The sequence below is a fragment of the Scyliorhinus torazame genome, chromosome 6 (genome assembly GCF_047496885.1).
Source record: "Scyliorhinus torazame isolate Kashiwa2021f chromosome 6, sScyTor2.1, whole genome shotgun sequence".
NCBI lineage: Eukaryota > Metazoa > Chordata > Chondrichthyes > Carcharhiniformes > Scyliorhinidae > Scyliorhinus > Scyliorhinus torazame.
In genome coordinates, this window is record NC_092712.1 from 105,662,572 (window position 1) to 105,679,840 (window position 17,269).

General features: G+C 49.2%; 1 protein-coding gene across 10 annotated transcripts in view; it reads right to left on the bottom strand.

Annotated features, from left to right (window-relative positions):
* The window catches only part of adam22 (ADAM metallopeptidase domain 22), a 588,297-nt gene that overhangs the window by 457,363 nt on the left and 113,665 nt on the right, over positions 1-17,269 (bottom strand). The window lies entirely within an intron of this gene.

A 17,269-nucleotide genomic window follows, 5' to 3' on the forward strand; every position in this document is an offset into this window, starting at 1 on the left:
TTGATAGAAGCAGGGGTATTAAAAGAAACCCGGAGCAGGTGTAATACACCGCTGCTACCGGTAAAGAAGGCGGACGGAGAAAAATGGAGATTGGTGCATGACCTCAGAGCAATTAATGAGGTAGTGGAAGATATGCCAGTAGAGGTTCCAAACCCTTACACCTTGTTGACAAATATACCACCTGAAAGTAGATGGTTTACTGTGATAGACCTATGTTCGGCATTTTTTAGTGTGCCGTTAGCTCAAGAAAGTCAGTATCTCTTTGCATTTACATTCGAGGGGAAACAATACACATACAATAGGATGCCCCAAGGATTTAAACACTCCCCACATGTATTCAATCAGGTGTTGAGAGCAGATTTAAAAGGAGTGCAGTTGGAAGGAACACTGATACAATATGTGGACGATTTATTATTATGCACAGAAACACAAGAACAATGCAGGAAGGATAGTTTAAAACTATTGGAAAGACTAGCAGAAGGGGGCCATAAAGTATCCAGGAAAAAGCTGCAGCTGTGCCAGAAAAAAGTAGAGTACTTGGGAAGAGAAATATCAGCAGGGCAGAAGGGGATAGCTTCTCAGCAGATAGAAGCTGTACTAAAAGTTCCGAAACCACAGACGGTGGGACAAATGATGACATTTTTGGGAATGACAGGATTCAGTTCAGAATGGGTGGAAAGCTATGCGGAAAAAACGCAGGCACTACGAAAGGTAATGAAGGAGGCAGGGTGCGAAGAATTAAGAACCAAACTAAGATGGGATAAAGATGCTTCAGACGCATTTGAGAATATAAAGAAAGAGATGGCACAGGCACCAGCATTGGCTTTACCGACCTATGACAAACCCTTTGACTTATTTGTGAGTAACAGAGAAGCCGGATTTGCTACAGCAGTGTTAACGCAGGAAAATTGCAAGGGTAGACGAAGGCAGGCTGTAGCATATTACAGCACCAAGCTAGACGACGTAGCAATGGGATATCCTCCGTGCTATCAAGGCCTGGCAGCAGCTTGGTGGGCGTACAAAAAGGCAGCTACAGTCACAATGGGATATCCGATAAACATACATGTGTACCATAAGGTAGCTGAATTGATTGAAAAAGGGAAGTTTGTTCTGACGCCGGCTAGAATTCATAATTTTCAAATGCTGACCACATTCCCGGACATTACGATAGTGAAGTGTAATAGGGCCAACCCAGCTGACTATATGCCATTACCACATGAGGGAGAGGAGCATGAGTGTGTCAGAGAGACAAGAGCGTTTATGAAACTGAGGGAAGACTTGAAGGCAGATGGATTAAGCACAGAAGAAAAGAGGACGTTGTACGTTGATGGTTCGTGTTATAGGGATCATAGGGGAAATCATGCTGGCTATGCAGTAGTTGAACAGAGAGGGAAATCATTTGAGGTAATAGAGTCAAAAGAATGTGAGCAGCCATGCTCAGCCCAGTTAGCGGAGCTTGAAGCACTGACCAGAGCATGTGAGTTAGCAAACGGGGAAGCGGTGGAAATTTATACTGATTCGGCCTATGCCCACGGGGTCTGCCACCTGTTTGGGGCAATATGGAAGCAAAGGGGATTTATGAAAAGTGGAGGAGGACCAATACACCACGAAGGTCAAATCAGGGCTTTAATAAGGGCCATGATGGGTCCAAGGGAATTAGCCATAATTAAGTGTCAGGCGCATAAAAAGGGAACGGATAGCATCACACAGGGAAACACCAAAGCCGACAAGGCAGCTAAAGAAGCGTCAGGATGCATTGAGGCTACGATAGCCCCAGTAGAAATAGCAAGGCCACACCCAGGGCCAGGTGTGGGGAATATCGAACCTCAAATCACATTAGACGATGTGGCACAGTTACAGGAGGAAGCCCCTGTAGCGGAAAAGACAATGTGGAAAGATAGAGGAGCAATACCGGGACAACATGACAAAATATGGAGAAATGGGGAGGGATTGGTCATAGCACCCACATCATTACTAACCATACTAATCAGCGAAGCACATGGAGTGGACCACTGTGCAAGAGGAGAGGTGGCTAGAAAGATCAAGAAGGAAGGATTCTGGTCACCATACCTGCAAAACTCAATTGACTACATACTAAGTCAGTGTGAGGTGTGTGCTCAGAATAATATCAGGAAGGGCATTACTGCCCCAATAGGGCATATACCCATTCCCGAAGGACCATTTAAACATCTATGCATGGACTATGTGGATATGGGAAAGGTGGTGAGGGGGAAAAGATACATGCTAGTGATTATTGATAGATTCAGCAGATGGATAGAAGCAACACCATCCAAAGATCAAGGATCTGGAACGGTGATTAACTTCCTGTCAAAAGAAATTATCCCACGATTTGGCATACCCATGCAATTAAGTTCAGATAATGGATCTGCTTTTATAGGAAGGGCACTGAGAGAGACGCTCTCAGCGCTCCGAATAAAGCAGAAGTTTGGATGTGTGTATCATCCTCAATCCCAAGGAATGGTGGAAAGAGCAAACGGGACCCTTAAGGCTAAAATAAGCAAAATTTGCAGCGAGACAGGAAAAAACTGGATGGATGCTCTACCATTGGCTCTAATGCAATACAGGAGTCAGGAAAACAGAATCACACATTTGAGCCCACATGAAATGATGACAGGAAGAGTAATGCCGGTGCCAAAAATCAGGGGAGCAGGGGGCCCCGCGCTGGAATGTTTAGATCAGGACGCAAGGGAGTATGTACGACAATTAACTATTATACATAGAACTATATTTGAACAGGAAAAGGCCAAGGAGGAGGAGAGCCCTGCAACGGAACACCAGATCAAACTTGGAGATCAAGTATACATCAGGAAGTTCCGGAGACGTTGGAACGAACCGAGACGAGAAGGACCGTTTGAAGTCACCAAAGTGTCTCCCACGGCGTTGCAAGTAGAAGGTAGTACACTGTGGTATCACTTGAACCATTGTACCAGAACGATAACAGGGGTAGGGGAGAGAAGGGAGATTGAAAACAGCGGCAGTGCGGATAGAAGTAGCAGCGAGGAAGAGATAGAACTACACGGGGAGAATCGTGGGGAGGAGGAACAGAGTCAAAGTAGAACAGAAAGAGTAGAGGATGATGAAAGTAGTTCTGTGCATGAGCTGGCTGATGATACAAATGCCCAGCCTGGGCCTGTTAGTCAAGGCGCCGGGGGAGGTGAGAACAGGGAGGGGGCCTCGTTCCCCACCTGGGACTTGGAAACTATTTCCTTTGAGGACTTCATTGACCTATAACAAAGGAAAGTGGGATGCAGAGACCACAAGGGTGCAGATTCAGGAAGGTGGAGTATTAAGACAAGCAAGACGTAAACGGTCAGTGAGCACAGATACTATGTGGGAGAAAGCACAGAAAAACATCTGGTGGAAATGGGCTGAGTATACTGGTAAGCAAAACAGTGATGGGAAAGACTGTGTGATATGTGCGGCAGAAAAACCACGCACCCAGGTAGCTGATATACCGTGGGGATCAGGAGACTGTTGGACCATGATACTAAAATGGAAAAAGGAAAATTGCCGTACATATAACACGTACACACAGACATATACGCATAAGAATCAGACTTACACGTATGAGACGATAAACTGTTCAGGAAACGCATGTGATAACCTTTGTAAGGGGAAAATGCCGAGGTGTCAATTCCTATGTATCCTGCGGGCTGGGGCAAAAAGGCGCCCCTCCCATGTGGCCCACGAGTGTCCAATATGGCCAAAAACGGCAATGGACGCAGCCCCAGAGGAATGGAGGGTGGAGCCCAACTTACAAATCCAAGATTGCTATTGGAGGGAAGACAGCACGGGAAGTAATTTGGGAAACTACACAGGACAGTGTGAAAGGATTTGGGACATATCCGACATCCGTAGCCTGCTCAACCCTGCTGGTCCCAACCTGACAGGGGGAATGCCACCCCCTCCTTATCTATTAGACAATCAAATAAATCAACTGGCCGATCTCTGGTGGCTTTGTGGCCCGGAAAAAGGGCTGCTGGCTCGGTTACCACCGGATTGGCATGGACTATGTGCCCGAGTTATGCTGGCCCAGAGCACTGTGATACTACCGGTGGAAAACGGCATTAAATCACATAGAGTTAAGAGGGCATATACCCTTGACCCTAACATACAACTGGACGCAATTGGACAGCCCCGAGGCATCCCGAATGAGTTCAAAGCTAGGAGTGAAATAGCCGCAGGGTTTGAATCCATCTTTTTTTGGATCTCACCCAACAAGAATACTGAGTGGATCAATTACATTTATTATAATCAGCAGAGGTTTATTAATTATTCAAATGCTGCCCTGGCGGCCTTAGGAGAGCAGTTGGATGCGACCAGCAAAATGGCGTGGCAAAATCGACAGGCATTGGATTGGCTCCTGGCAGAAAAAGGAGGTGTGTGTGTTATGTTTGGGGATCAGTGTTGCACATTTATCCCTAATAACACTAGTCCAGAGGGGTCATTTACACAAGCCATGAATAAGTTAAAGAATCTTGCGAAAGAAATGAAAGAAAATGCTGGGTTTGGACAGGGGGTATGGAGTTGGCTGGATAGAATGTTCGGAAAATGGGGGGCATGGTTTGCCAAGGCTGGAGCTATAGCAATCACAATAATAATCATTCTGGGATTAATATTTTGTTGCTTTCTACCCGTCCTGAGATCCTTCCTTACCAGGGTGGCAGCACGGCAGATGGTGACTCGGGTGATAAGCAACTCACGCTCAAGAGGAAAAACAGAGGAATGGGGAAACTTTGAGCCGCCCCCGCTGAGTGAATTTACCATGACCTTGGTCGAAGTTGAAACTCGTCACTCTGTAAACTAACTACGATAGTGGAAGATCGTCTGGTGACAACGATAAGCACCTTGCTGAAAACCGCGGGGGACCAAGAGAACTTAGTCTGTACACAGGAATCAGTCTTTTTCCCTTCCCTCGACAAGGGTGGGAAGGTTTTTGGCTGATGACTGTCAGGAGCAGGCAATCTGGGGGAGCAACCCGAGAATCAGAATCTGGATAAACACATTATGATAAAGTTAGAACGGGGGCATTGATCCCTGACCAAAGTATTCGGCTCCTCCACATTGCCTGCAAAGGGTGTTTAAAATAAAAATGCGAATGGGATCAAGCGAGGGGGTTATTTGAGCTTGGTAATTGAGATGAGGCTAGGAAATAGCCTCAAAGGGGGGACATGTTGGGAATTTGTATTGGATATTGTATGAGCTAAAACATGTTGGGAATTTGTATTGGATATTGTATGAGCTAGGTATGGAATTCAGAATCATAGGTTTTAGTGAAATGATAAAGCAGATTTAGGCGAGTAGTGAAATGGGTATGTAACCTATGTAACCTAATGTAATTTAGAGTAACCTTGTGTGACCTAATGTAATCAAACATAGAATAGATGACCTAATGTAATCAAGTATAGTTGATATGATCAAAGCAGAAGACCCAGAAAAGTAGTATAGCAGTCACTCATTAACGAAGGCAAACAATAGTCACTTGGGGAAACAATGAATACTGCTCAGTGGCTCACTTTAGTAGCTGACCATAATAAAAAAGAGAGAATAAAGTGAACAGGTATTTCCACACATTCGGCCTAAGTCAGCTAAACCACGATTGTTGCACAAGTAGAGAAGTGTAGATAAGGGCAAGAGTTATAACCACCATGGTTTAAGAGACAAAGAGAAGAAAAAGGCAGTGACCAATCTTGAATAAGACAGATAAAAGTCAACTAAAAACAATGGTGGCCAAAAGCAAGGTCCGGCTGTAAAGTAAGATAAGAAAGATAAGAATCTTGAGATACGGAGCTGAAATGTACATAAAAAGACTGTAAGCCTGAGGGCTCATCGGATTGTTCCGGACATCCCGATTTTATTCTCTTGTGCTAGGTGAATAAAGTCTACTGCTTGGAAGATCGCGGCTCAGGCTCTCTGTTTTAATCGGTGTGAACGAATTGTCGTCCTGGGGAACCACGACACTTCCTCGATGGAGTAGGGCAGATTGCGGGCCTTTATTAAGTGATAAAAGCGGGTGACCCCTGGGTGACAGAGATTGTCGTGCAGGGTCCGGAGTCGGTCCACTTGTGCGCTGGCACAAGCACCTTGGGATAGGGCATCGGGGGGCTCGTTGAGCTTACCGGGGCAATTCAAAATCTCGGAATTGTAGGTGGCGAGCTCGATCCTCCACCTCAAGATCTTATCATTTTTGATCTTACCTGCTGTGTGTTGTTGAACATGAAGGCAACCGACCGTTGGTCAGTGAGGAGAGTGAATCTCCTGCCGTCCAGGTAATGCCTCCAATGCCGCACAGCTTCAACGATAGCTTGGGCTTCCTTTTCGACGGAGGGGTGCCGAATTTCGGAAACATAAAGGGTGCGGGAAAAGAATGTCACGGACCTGCCTGCCTGGTTGAGGGTGGCGGCTAGAGCGACGTCTGCTGCATCGCTCTCGACTTGGAAGGGGAGCGTCTCGTCGGCCTTGATACGGTTGAAGGCCTGGTGAGCCTCGGCCGTCAGGGGGAAAACGGTGGAGTGAATGAGTGGGCGGGCCTTGTCCACATGATTAGGGACCCACTGGGCATAGTACGAGAAGAAGCCCAGGCATCGTTTGAGGGCCTTTGGGTAGTGGGGAAGGGGGAGTTCCATGAGGGGGCGCATGCGATCGGAGTCGGGCCATAGCACTCCGTTCTGGACCACATAGCCGAGGATGGCTAATCGGTTCGTGCTGAACACGATCCTCTCCTTGTTGTAGGTTAGGTTGAAGAGTTTAGCGGTGTGGAGGAATTTGGAAATGTTAGCGTCATGGTCCTGCTGGTCGTGGCCGCAGATGTGACGTTATCCAGGTACGGGAATATGGCCCGCAGTCCGTACCGGTCAACCATTCGGTCCATCTCCCGTTGGAAGACTGAGACCCCGTTATTGATGCCAAAGGGAACCCTAAGGAAGTGGTAAAGGCGGGCGTCCGCTTCAAACGCGGTGTACGGGCGGTCCGCCTTGCGAATGGGGAGCTGGTGGTAGGCAGATTTCAGGTCCACTGTCGAGAAGACCCGGTACTGTGCAATCTGATTGACCATATCAGAGGTCATATGCATGGGAGGTGGTACGCATCGAGCTGCGTGTACCAATTGATGGTCTGACTGTAGTCAACGACCATCCTGTTTTCCTCCCCAGTTTTGACAACTACCACTTGGGCTCTGCAGGGGCTGTTGCTGGCCTCGATAATACCTTCCCGTAGCAGCCGCTGGACCTCAGACCTGATGAAGGTCCTGTCCTGGGCGCTGTACCGTCTGCTCCTCTGGGGCTGTTTAGCACAGGGCTAAATCATTGGCTTTGAAAGCTGACCAAGGCAGGCCAGCAGCACGGTTCGATTCCCGTAACAGCCTCCCCGAACAGGCGCCGGAATGTGGCGACTAGGGGCTTTTCACAGTAACTTCATTTGAAGCCTACTTGTGACAATAAGCGATTTTCATTTCATTTCATTTCATTTCCTGGTGGCGACGGGTTCGCAATCCGGGGTGAGGTTTGCAAACAGAGAAGGTGGGTCGACCTTAAGGGTCATGAGACCGCAGACGGTAAGGGGTGGTAGGGGCCCGCCAAATTTCAGTGTTCGGCTCTGGAGGTTGCACTGGACGTCCAGGCCGGGTAGCAAGGCAGCGCAGAGGTCGGGGAGGCCGTAGAGCCGGAAGCCGCTCAACTCTATGCCCTGGTTGGTGAGGGCGGCGGTGCAGTACCCCCGGATCGCCACGGAGTGGGATCCGGAGGCCAGGGAGATTTTCTGGTTTATTGGGGTGTACCCGTGAGGGAGCAGCGCCTTACCGGATCGGGGTGAATGAAGCTGTCAGTGCTCCCAGAGTCCAGAAGGCAGGATATCTTGTGCCCGTCGACCTTCACTGTCATCGACGCGGTCGCAAGATTGTGCGGTCGAGACTGGTCGATCGTGATGGAGGCGAGACGCGGCTGGTCGGCGGCGGTTGCAGGCGATGAGCGGCCCTATGAGGTGGCCGACGAGCAGGGCTCCTGAGGCGGAGAAGATGGTGGAACCCGCCGCACGTGGTCTGAGGCAAAGAAGATGGCGGCGCCCACGGGTCGCATGTGGGGGGTTCAGGGACAATAGCGACGATCGAGCGGGCCTGGCACACAGCAACAAAATGTCCTTTCTTCCCGCAGGCCAGGCAGTGCTGCCGGGGGTTTTGTCTGTCCGCAGAGGTAGCACTTGGGTCCCCCGGGGTTGGTTGGCTACCGCGCGTCACAGCCTGGGATTGGCTGGGGGCGGTCGCTGATGGGGTCCACGATGGGGTGTTCGCTGGCGGGGTTCACGATGCCCAGGAGGGGTGGGCCATGTGGTCGGGGGCATACGCCTCTACATTGCGTGAGGCGACTGTGAGCGAGATTGTTAGTCTGTTGATCGCCGCGATGTTGAGGGTAGCCCCTTCTAAGAGGCACTAGCGGATGTAGGCCGACCCTATGCCCGTAACAAACGCGTCTCTAACTAGCAGGTCAGAATGTTCAACGGCCGAAACGGCCTGCAGGCGATCAGGCTTGATGCGGAGATCCATCGTTGTAAAATCTCTGCGTAATAAATTGATGCACTATCAATTACGATGAGACGAGAGTAGAATGTAATCGAGGCTTTATTACGCAGAGATGTGTAGCCTCCTGCAGCTGCTGCCGAAATGGCTGCAGCTCGGAGAGCCCACGCACTTATACTCTGCCTATTGGGCGGAGCTAGCAGGCAGGGATCTACCCTCGTACCTGTAGTACAGGGGCCTTACCGTAATACCCCGCGTATGCGGTATATACAATACAACAGTGGTGACTACCACATGGTGCAGCACCTGTTTTTGATGGGAATTACTAATTAGAAAACAAAACCTCTTCATCTCTTGTCACATCTTCAATTGAGCATTGTGGCCACAATGCAAATTGAATAAACAGCTTTGGTATATAACCTATGTCATTTGAATCTTTAAAAAATCTTAACTGAGCCTTTTCTCAGTTATCTCTTCTCATTATGAGATTCTCAGCAAATGGCCAATTAGCACACCCAATCTGTCATTTTCCCATTTTTCAATGGATGCACATCTGCTGAGTGCAAACATGTCACGGTTCATGTTCCAATATCCATCATCTTGCACTTTTAAGCATTAACAGGCCAATTCCCCAGCCTTGTGTGCTGGAACAGCAGGTCTGCAAGCAGGCAATTGGAAGTGAAAACAATGTGCCATTTTACAGGGCTGAAGTAAAGGCTCTTCCATTTAAATGAGCTGAAGTGCTTGCAACCATTTATTGCGCTAGCCGCAGTTATTCCCCCAGATTTGGTTCATTACTATTTAAATGAACAGAATTATCCAGGGCTTTCTCTATTTGCTTTGAATGGCGAGTTTGTTCAGTGGTAACTCTTAAAGAGCTTTTGAACTTTCTTATGGTACAATTTATGCAGTGAACTTGGTGAGACATGTTTCCATAATTCAGAAATTAATTAAAATGTTAATTTGACAGTTGGAGTAGTCTTGGTTACAGAATGTGTCTGTTAAGGAAGCAGCAAGGTTTTATTAACTACTTGCAACTATATACAGTAAAAGGTACAGAAAAGGAGCTATCTTCATGTCTAAGTCTTAACATGTCTCTGGTCAATATCATACTGGTCCTGGTCTGGGTAATGTGCTTTCTTACTTCACTGTGTGGGTGGTACTGTACTCAGGCCCACATTAACCCTGTATATACCGGATCCTTGTACGATAACAGCCTTCTTAGTTCACTGAAAGAAGGCATGTCAGAGAAATCACCTGGTCCCAGATTATTCTACAGCGTCTGACACATTAAATTTACCAGTAACATAGGAACATTGCCTGAGCTTGCTCCAGGTCAGTGCTTGTCCCACACAAGCATGTCATTATGGGGATGGCACTATGAGCGGTTGGCAAGGTTATCATTATCACTGCCCCAGCTAGCCATGGTGATCGGCCGGGGTGGGGATGGGATGTTAGTGCCGCAGGCCAGGTCCCCAAGTCGGCGAACCTGGAGGCGATTAGACCGTCCCGTGCACGCCGACCCTGGCGCACACCTTGTGCAGCCTCCTGTCCCTGTCCGGGTCCCTTGTCCTGCCCATCTTGCCCCTTCTCCGCATCCTCATCATCAGATGAGGCCTGGCGTTCATCCTCCTCCGTTAATCCCAGAAGTAGGGAGTGGCAGGTTTCATGGTTTTCAATATTGCTAACCCACCTAACATTGAGCCCAAGGTTTCAATCCCAAATGTGAGAAGACTCCTCAGGCCCAAGGGCAGCACTGCTGCCTCACAGCTCCAGGGACCTAGGTCCAATTCCGGCTTCAGGTGACTGTCTGTGTGGAGTTTGCACTTTCTCCCCATGCCTGCATGGGTTTCCTCCGCGTGCTCCAGTTTCCTCCCACAGTCCAAAGATGTGGCCATGCTAAATTGCCCCTTCATGTCCAAAGGGTTAGGTGGGGTTATGGGTGACAGGGATAGGGTGGAGGCATGGGCTTAAGTAGCGTGCTCCGTCCAAGAGCTGGTGCAGACTCGATGGGCCACATGGCCTCCTTCTGCACTGTAAATTCTATTCTATTCTAAGTAATGGGATGTGATGGACCACGTTCAGTAAATCAATAAATACTTGAGTAGAGGCCGTTAGTGTCAAGAGAAGGCAAGAGGGGTAAAAAAAGATTCAAAGGATATTTCTGCAATGAAACTCTGACCCAATAACATTTGATATTAAATTGATGACTGAAGTACTTAAATAGTTACGCAAGATAGCCCAGATGAGCAGAGCGTGAATATCTTGCCATTCCTTTTCTGTTAGATGAAAGCACAAAGAGGGAGCGAGAAAAAGCCTTCACATAAATAAAGCAGAAAATGCTGGAAATGCACATCAGGTCAGCAGTGACAGAGAAAGATTGGTTATGTTTTAGGTGAAGCACTTCTTCAGAGCTGTTCCAAGTCACATTCAGATTTCAGAATTTTTAAATTCTACTTAATGTCTAACCAATCTTTGTTTTCAATTTAATGATTATGGGTGCAGAAAGCATCTGTCCAGAGTCATACATAATTGTCCATTTATCCCTAATAGTTTCTATCATTAGACTTCCGCTCCATCATAGTCAGTTTGCAGCTGTCAGGTGTCAGCTGCAGACCAATTACCTTAGCCCCTGCCTTTGGAAATATGGTGCCAGTATTCTCTGTTCCCCTTCTCAAACAAAAAGAGATCAATTATCCGAGGTAAACTGATTTATCTGGTGCACCTCAACCCAGATTCTTGAAGTATCAGACCAAAAGAGATCTAGGGCGATTTTCGTTACTCACATGGCATAAAATGGGCAGACAGTTAAACTTATCCAGGTTATTTGCCCAAAAAGCCAGCAGTGCCCCACCAGCTAGCTTTTCACCTTCTCCCTTGAGCAGGCAGCAAGGACTCTCACTGAAAGCTGGCATTGTCATTGGGGTCTCAATGCAATTCAAACTGCAGCTTTCTTGAGCGCCAATCAGCTCATGGGTCTGCAATTGAAAAAATCAGCTAAGACGAAGAAGAAGCAAAAAGACACTTTTGCTATTTGGCCAGGAGAAGCAACAATGGTGCTTCAGGTCCCACAAGGATAGATTAGGCGTCCCCCACTCCAGACTCCCCTCCCTTCCGAAATAAGAGATGTGCAGTGAACCCAATTCCACACTCATGGTTGGTGGGAGACAGCTATGATGTGCAATTTTCTATCCCTTCCCAACACTTCCAATATGGAACCATGAGATATAAATGAAAACCAAGAGCAGCCCAACTGTCAAATCTGTGGTGATGGGTGAGGTCCACCCCCCCCCCCCCCCCCACCCCCACCCCCGTCTTTAGCCACCCACCCATACATACCACATGCCAAAGCGAGTTAATACTGGCACTTTAATATCAGAATCTGTGAATTCCAGGCGGCCGAATTGGCACGGCAGGGGTCCTACGTGGCCGAATCGGCAAGGCAGGGGTCCTACGAGGCCGAGCGGATCCAGGCGATCGAGTTCCTCCCGACCCGCGGCCCGGACGAGGGCGGTCATTTCGCACACTTTCCATGGCCTCCCGCGCTTGTACGTGCCAAAAGAGACGTCAACGCAGAGGGACGTGACGCACAGGCGCGCTCTACGCAGGACCGAACTGCGCATGCGCGATGGCGCAACGAACGCCATGACGTCACGACGTGCGGCAACTGTGGATCCGCACATTTAAAGCGGCAATGTCCAACAAAGTACCGACAATGCCTCCGCTGGCAAGATGGGCCACTACGCTGCCTGCTGTCGAGCAGCTCAACCTGCCAATGCTCCCCAATTCCGACAGCCTCGCAGGGACGTGCGGACCATTCAGCCTCCGTACTCCGAGTCATACCCGGACGCTATACAAACCGGTGATACAGACGACCGGGAAGCCTTCCGTGTTGCGGTCATTGACAGGAACCGGATGTCTTCAAGCAGGACCCACCAGCCGATGCCAGTGAACAGTGTCAATCCGATTGATGAATGGTGTGCCACCCTAACGGTCAACCGATCACCAATAACATTCCGTTTGGACACTGGTGCCTCCGCCAACCTAATAGCATGGTCAGCCTTCTACGCCTTGAAGGTCAGACCACCAATTCGGCCATCCCGTTGTAAGATGGTCGACTACAACGGAAACGTTATCCCGGCCATGGGATCCTGCCAGCTCCAGGTAACACACAATACATACACGGCCACACTGTCCTTTGAGATAGTTGGATCATCGAAGGACTCCCTGCTAGGCGCACAGGCATGCAAGGTTCTCCACCTCGTTCAGCGGGTACAAGCTCTGTCTCCAGAAGGCACATCAGACTTCCCGGATGCAGAATTTAGGGCACAGCTCAACTCGCTCCTCGCCCACAACCAGGAGGCATTCGAGGGCATGGGCACACTGCCCTACACCTACAGAATATGGCTCAAACCGGATGCCACCCCGGTCATTCACGCACCTCGCAGGGTCCCAGCACCACTCAAAGACCGCCTCAAGCGACAGCTGCAGGATCTCCAGGACCAAGGGGTGCTATCCCGGGTCACGGAGCCCACGCCATGGGTCAGCTCCATGGTGTGTGTTAAGAAGCCCTCTGGCGAACTCCGGATCTGCATCGACCCGAAAGACCTGAACAACAACATCATGAGGGAACACTACCCCATACCCAAACGGGAAGAGATCATGAGCGAAATGGCCCGGGCTAAAATTTTCACAAAGCTTTATGCCTCAAAGGGTTTTTGGCAGATCCAACTGGATCAGTCCAGCAGGGAGCTGTGCACCTTCAACACTCCTTTCGGCAGGTTCTGCTATAACAGAATGCCATTTGGCATCATCTCGGCATCCGAGGCATTTCACAGAATCATGGAACAGATGATGGAGGGCATCGAAGGGGTGCGCGTCTATGTTGACGACGTCATCATCTGGTCCACCACACCACAGGAGCACATCAGTCGTCTCGAGCATGTCTTTGCGCGGATACGGGAACACGGCCTGCGCCTCAACCGAGCCAAGTATTCTTTTGGCCAAACTGAGCTAAAGTTTCTGGGGGACCACATATCCCGGTCAGGAGTGCATCTGGATGCAGACAAGGTGAGCGCCATTACAGCCATGCTGCAGCCAGCAGACAAGAAAGCAGTGCTACGCTTTCTAGGCATCGTCAACTTCCTGGGGAAGTTCATTCCCAACCTTGCCTCCCACACAACGGCTCTTCGCCACCTAGTAAATAAGTCCACGGAGTTTCAGTGGCTGCCCGCACACCAGAAGGAATGGGAGGAGCTCAAAATTAAGCTCACCACAGCCCCGGTATTAGCGTTCTTCGACACCTCTCGTGATACAAAAATCTCGACTGATGCCAGCCAGTCCGGCATTGGGGCGGCACTCCTGCAATGGGGCGGTACTCCTGCAACGGGATGACACTGCATCATGGGCCCCGGTCGCCTATGCCTCACGGGCCATGACCCCCACAGAGCAGCGCTATGCGCAGATCGAGAAGGAGTGCCTGGGTTTGTTAACCGGCACAGACAAGTTCCACGACTACGTGTATGATCTCGCCCAGTTCACCATGGAAACCGACCATCGCCCCCTGGTCAGCATCATACATAAGGACCTGAACGAGATGACCCCTCGCATCCAGCGCATCCTACTCAAGCTCTGGAGGTACGACTTCCAACTGGTCTACACCCCGGAAAGGACCTCATCATTGAGTAAGTATTTAGATTTAAAAGAACTTACCTTGCAGGGGAAATCAGTTGGAGTTTCAGCGGGAGCGGAGTGCAGAGGCTGCTGGTGGGTGAGTACTGAAATTTTAAAGTAACTTACCTTTACAGGAGCAGATCTTGGAGTTTCAGCGGGAGTGGAGCGCAGAGGCAGCTGGTGGGTGAGTATTTAAGTAAACACTTACCTGCTCCCGTTTTCGGTCACTCTTTGCTGTTTTTTTTTAAATTTCAGTGTTTAAGGCGGGAACAGGAAGTTCGACCCGCGGACTTCTGGTCCCTCACCAATAAATTCTGGTGGAGAGGAAACCCGAGACACTACACGTGTAGTGTCTCCCACCCGCCCTCCTCCTCTAACCTAATAATAAAACCCATTGTTGTGAGGTAAGTACCATATTTTATTATTATTATTATTATTTTTTTTTTTTTTTAATTTAGTTGTTAGCCAGATCTTGGTAGAAAGTTAGAGGGATGGCAGGGAAGGGAGTGCAATGTTCCGCCTGCAGGATGTTTGAGGTGAGGGATGCCGTTAGTGTCCCTGCTGATTTTACCTGCAGGAAGTGCTGCCATCTCCAGCTCCTCCAAGACCGAGTTAGGGAACTGGAGCTGGAGTTGGAAGAACTTCGGATCATTCGGGAGGCAGAGGGGGTCATAGATAGCAGCTTTAGGGAATTAGTTACACCAAAGATTGGAGATAGATGGGTAACTGTAAGAGGGACTGGGAAGAAGCAGTCAGTGCAGGGATCCCCTGCGGTCGTTCCCCTGAGAAACAAGTATACCGCTTTGGATAGTTGTGGGGGGGGGACTTACCAGGGGTAAGCCATGGGGTACGGGCCTCTGGCACGGAGTCTGTCCCTGTTGCTCAGAAGGGAAGGGGGGAGAGGAGCAGAGCATTAGTAATTGGGGACTCGATAGTCAGGGGCACAGATAGGAGATTTTGTGGGAGCGTGAGAGACTCACGTTTGGTATTTTGCCTCCCAGATGTCTCGGATCGTGTTTTCCGGGTCCTTAAGGGGGAGGGGGAGCAGCCCCAAGTCATGGTCCACATTGGCACTAACGACATAGGTAGGAAAGGGGACAAGGATGTCAGGCAGGCTTTCACGGAGCTAGGATGGAATCTCAGAACTAGAACAAACAGAGTTGTTATCTCTGGGTTGTTGCCCGTGCCACGTGATAGTGAGATGAGGAATAGGGAGAGAGAGCAATTAAACACGTGGCTACAGGGATGGTGCAGGCGGGAGGGATTCAGATTTCTGGATAACTGGGGCTCTTTCTGGGGAAGGTGGGACCCCTACAGACAGGATGGTCTACATCTGAACCTGAGGGGCACAAATATCCTGGGGGGGAGATTTGTTAGTGCTCTTTGGGGGGGTTTAAACTAATGCAGCAGGGGCATGGGAACCTGGATTGTAGTTTTAGGGTAAGGGAGAATGAGAGTATAGAGGTCAGGAGCACAGATTTGACGTCGCAGGAGGGGGCCAGTGTTCAGGTAGGTGGTTTGAAGTGTGTCTACTTCAATGCCAGGAGTATACGAAATAAGGTAGGGGAACTGGCAGCATGGGTTGGTACCTGGGACTTCGATGTTGTGGCCATTTCGGAGACATGGATAGAGCAGGGACAGGAATGGATGTTGCAGGTTCCGGGGTTTAGGTGTTTTAGTAAGCTCAGAGAAGGAGGCAAAAGAGGGGGAGGTGTGGCGCTGCTAGTCAAGAGCAGTATTACGGTGGTGGAGAGGATGCTAGATGGGGACTCATCTTCCGAGGTAGTATGGGCTGACGTTAGAAACAGGAAAGGAGAGGTCACCCTGTTGGGAGTTTTCTATAGGCCTCCAAATAGTTCTAGGGATGTAGAGGAAAGGATGGCGAGGATGATCCTGGATAAGAGCGAAAGTAACAGGGTAGTTATTATGGGAGACTTTAACTTTCCAAATATTGACTGGAAAAGATATAGTTCGAGTACATTAGATGGGTCATTTTTTGTACAGTGTGTGCAGGAGGGTTTCCTGACACAATATGTTGACAGGCCAACAAGAGGCGAGGCCACGTTGGATTTGGTTTTGGGTAATGAACCAGGCCAATTGTTGGATTTGGAGGTAGGAGAGCACTTTGGGGACAGTGACCACAATTCGGTGACGTTTACGTTAATGATGGAAAGGGATAAGTATACACCGCAGGGCAAGAGTTATAGCTGGGGGAAGGGCAATTATGATGCCATTAGACGTGACTTGGGGGGGGATTAAGGTGGAGAAGTAGGCTGCAAGTGTTGGGCACACTGGATAAGTGGAGCTTGTTCAAGGATCAGCTACTGCGTGTTCTTGATAAGTATGTACCGGTCAGGCAGGGAGGAAGGCGTAGAGCGAGGGAACCGTGGTTTACCAAAGAAGTGGAATCTCTTGTTAAGAGGAAGAAGGAGGCCTATGTGAAGATGAGGTGTGAAGTTTCAGTTGGGGCGATGGATAGTTACAAGGTAGCGAGGAAGGATCTAAAGAGAGAGCTAAGACGAGCAAGGATGGGACATGAGAAGTATTTGGCAGGTAGGATCAAGGAAAACCCAAAAACTTTCTATAGGTATGTCAGGAATAAGCAAATGACTAGGGAAAGAGTAGGACCAGTCAAGGACAGGGATGGGAAGTTGTGTGTGGAGTCTGAAGAGATAGGAGAGATACTAAATGAATATTTTTCGTCAGTATTCACTCAGGAAAAAGATAATGTTGTGGAGGAGAATGCTGAGACCCAGGCTATTAGAATAGATGGCATTGAGGTACGTAGGGAAGAGGTGTTGGCAATTCTGGACAGGCTGAAAATAGATAAGTCCCCGGGGCCTGATGGGATTTATCCTAGGATTCTCTGGGAGGCCAGGGAAGAGATTGCTAGACCTTTGGCTTTGATTTTTATGTCATCATTGGCTACAGGAATAGTGCCAGAGGACTGGAGGATAGCAAATGTGGTCCCTTCGTTTAAAAAGGGGAGCAGAGACAACCCCGGCAACTATAGACCGGTGAGCCTCACGTCTGTAGTGGGTAAAGTCTTGGAGGGGATTATAAGAG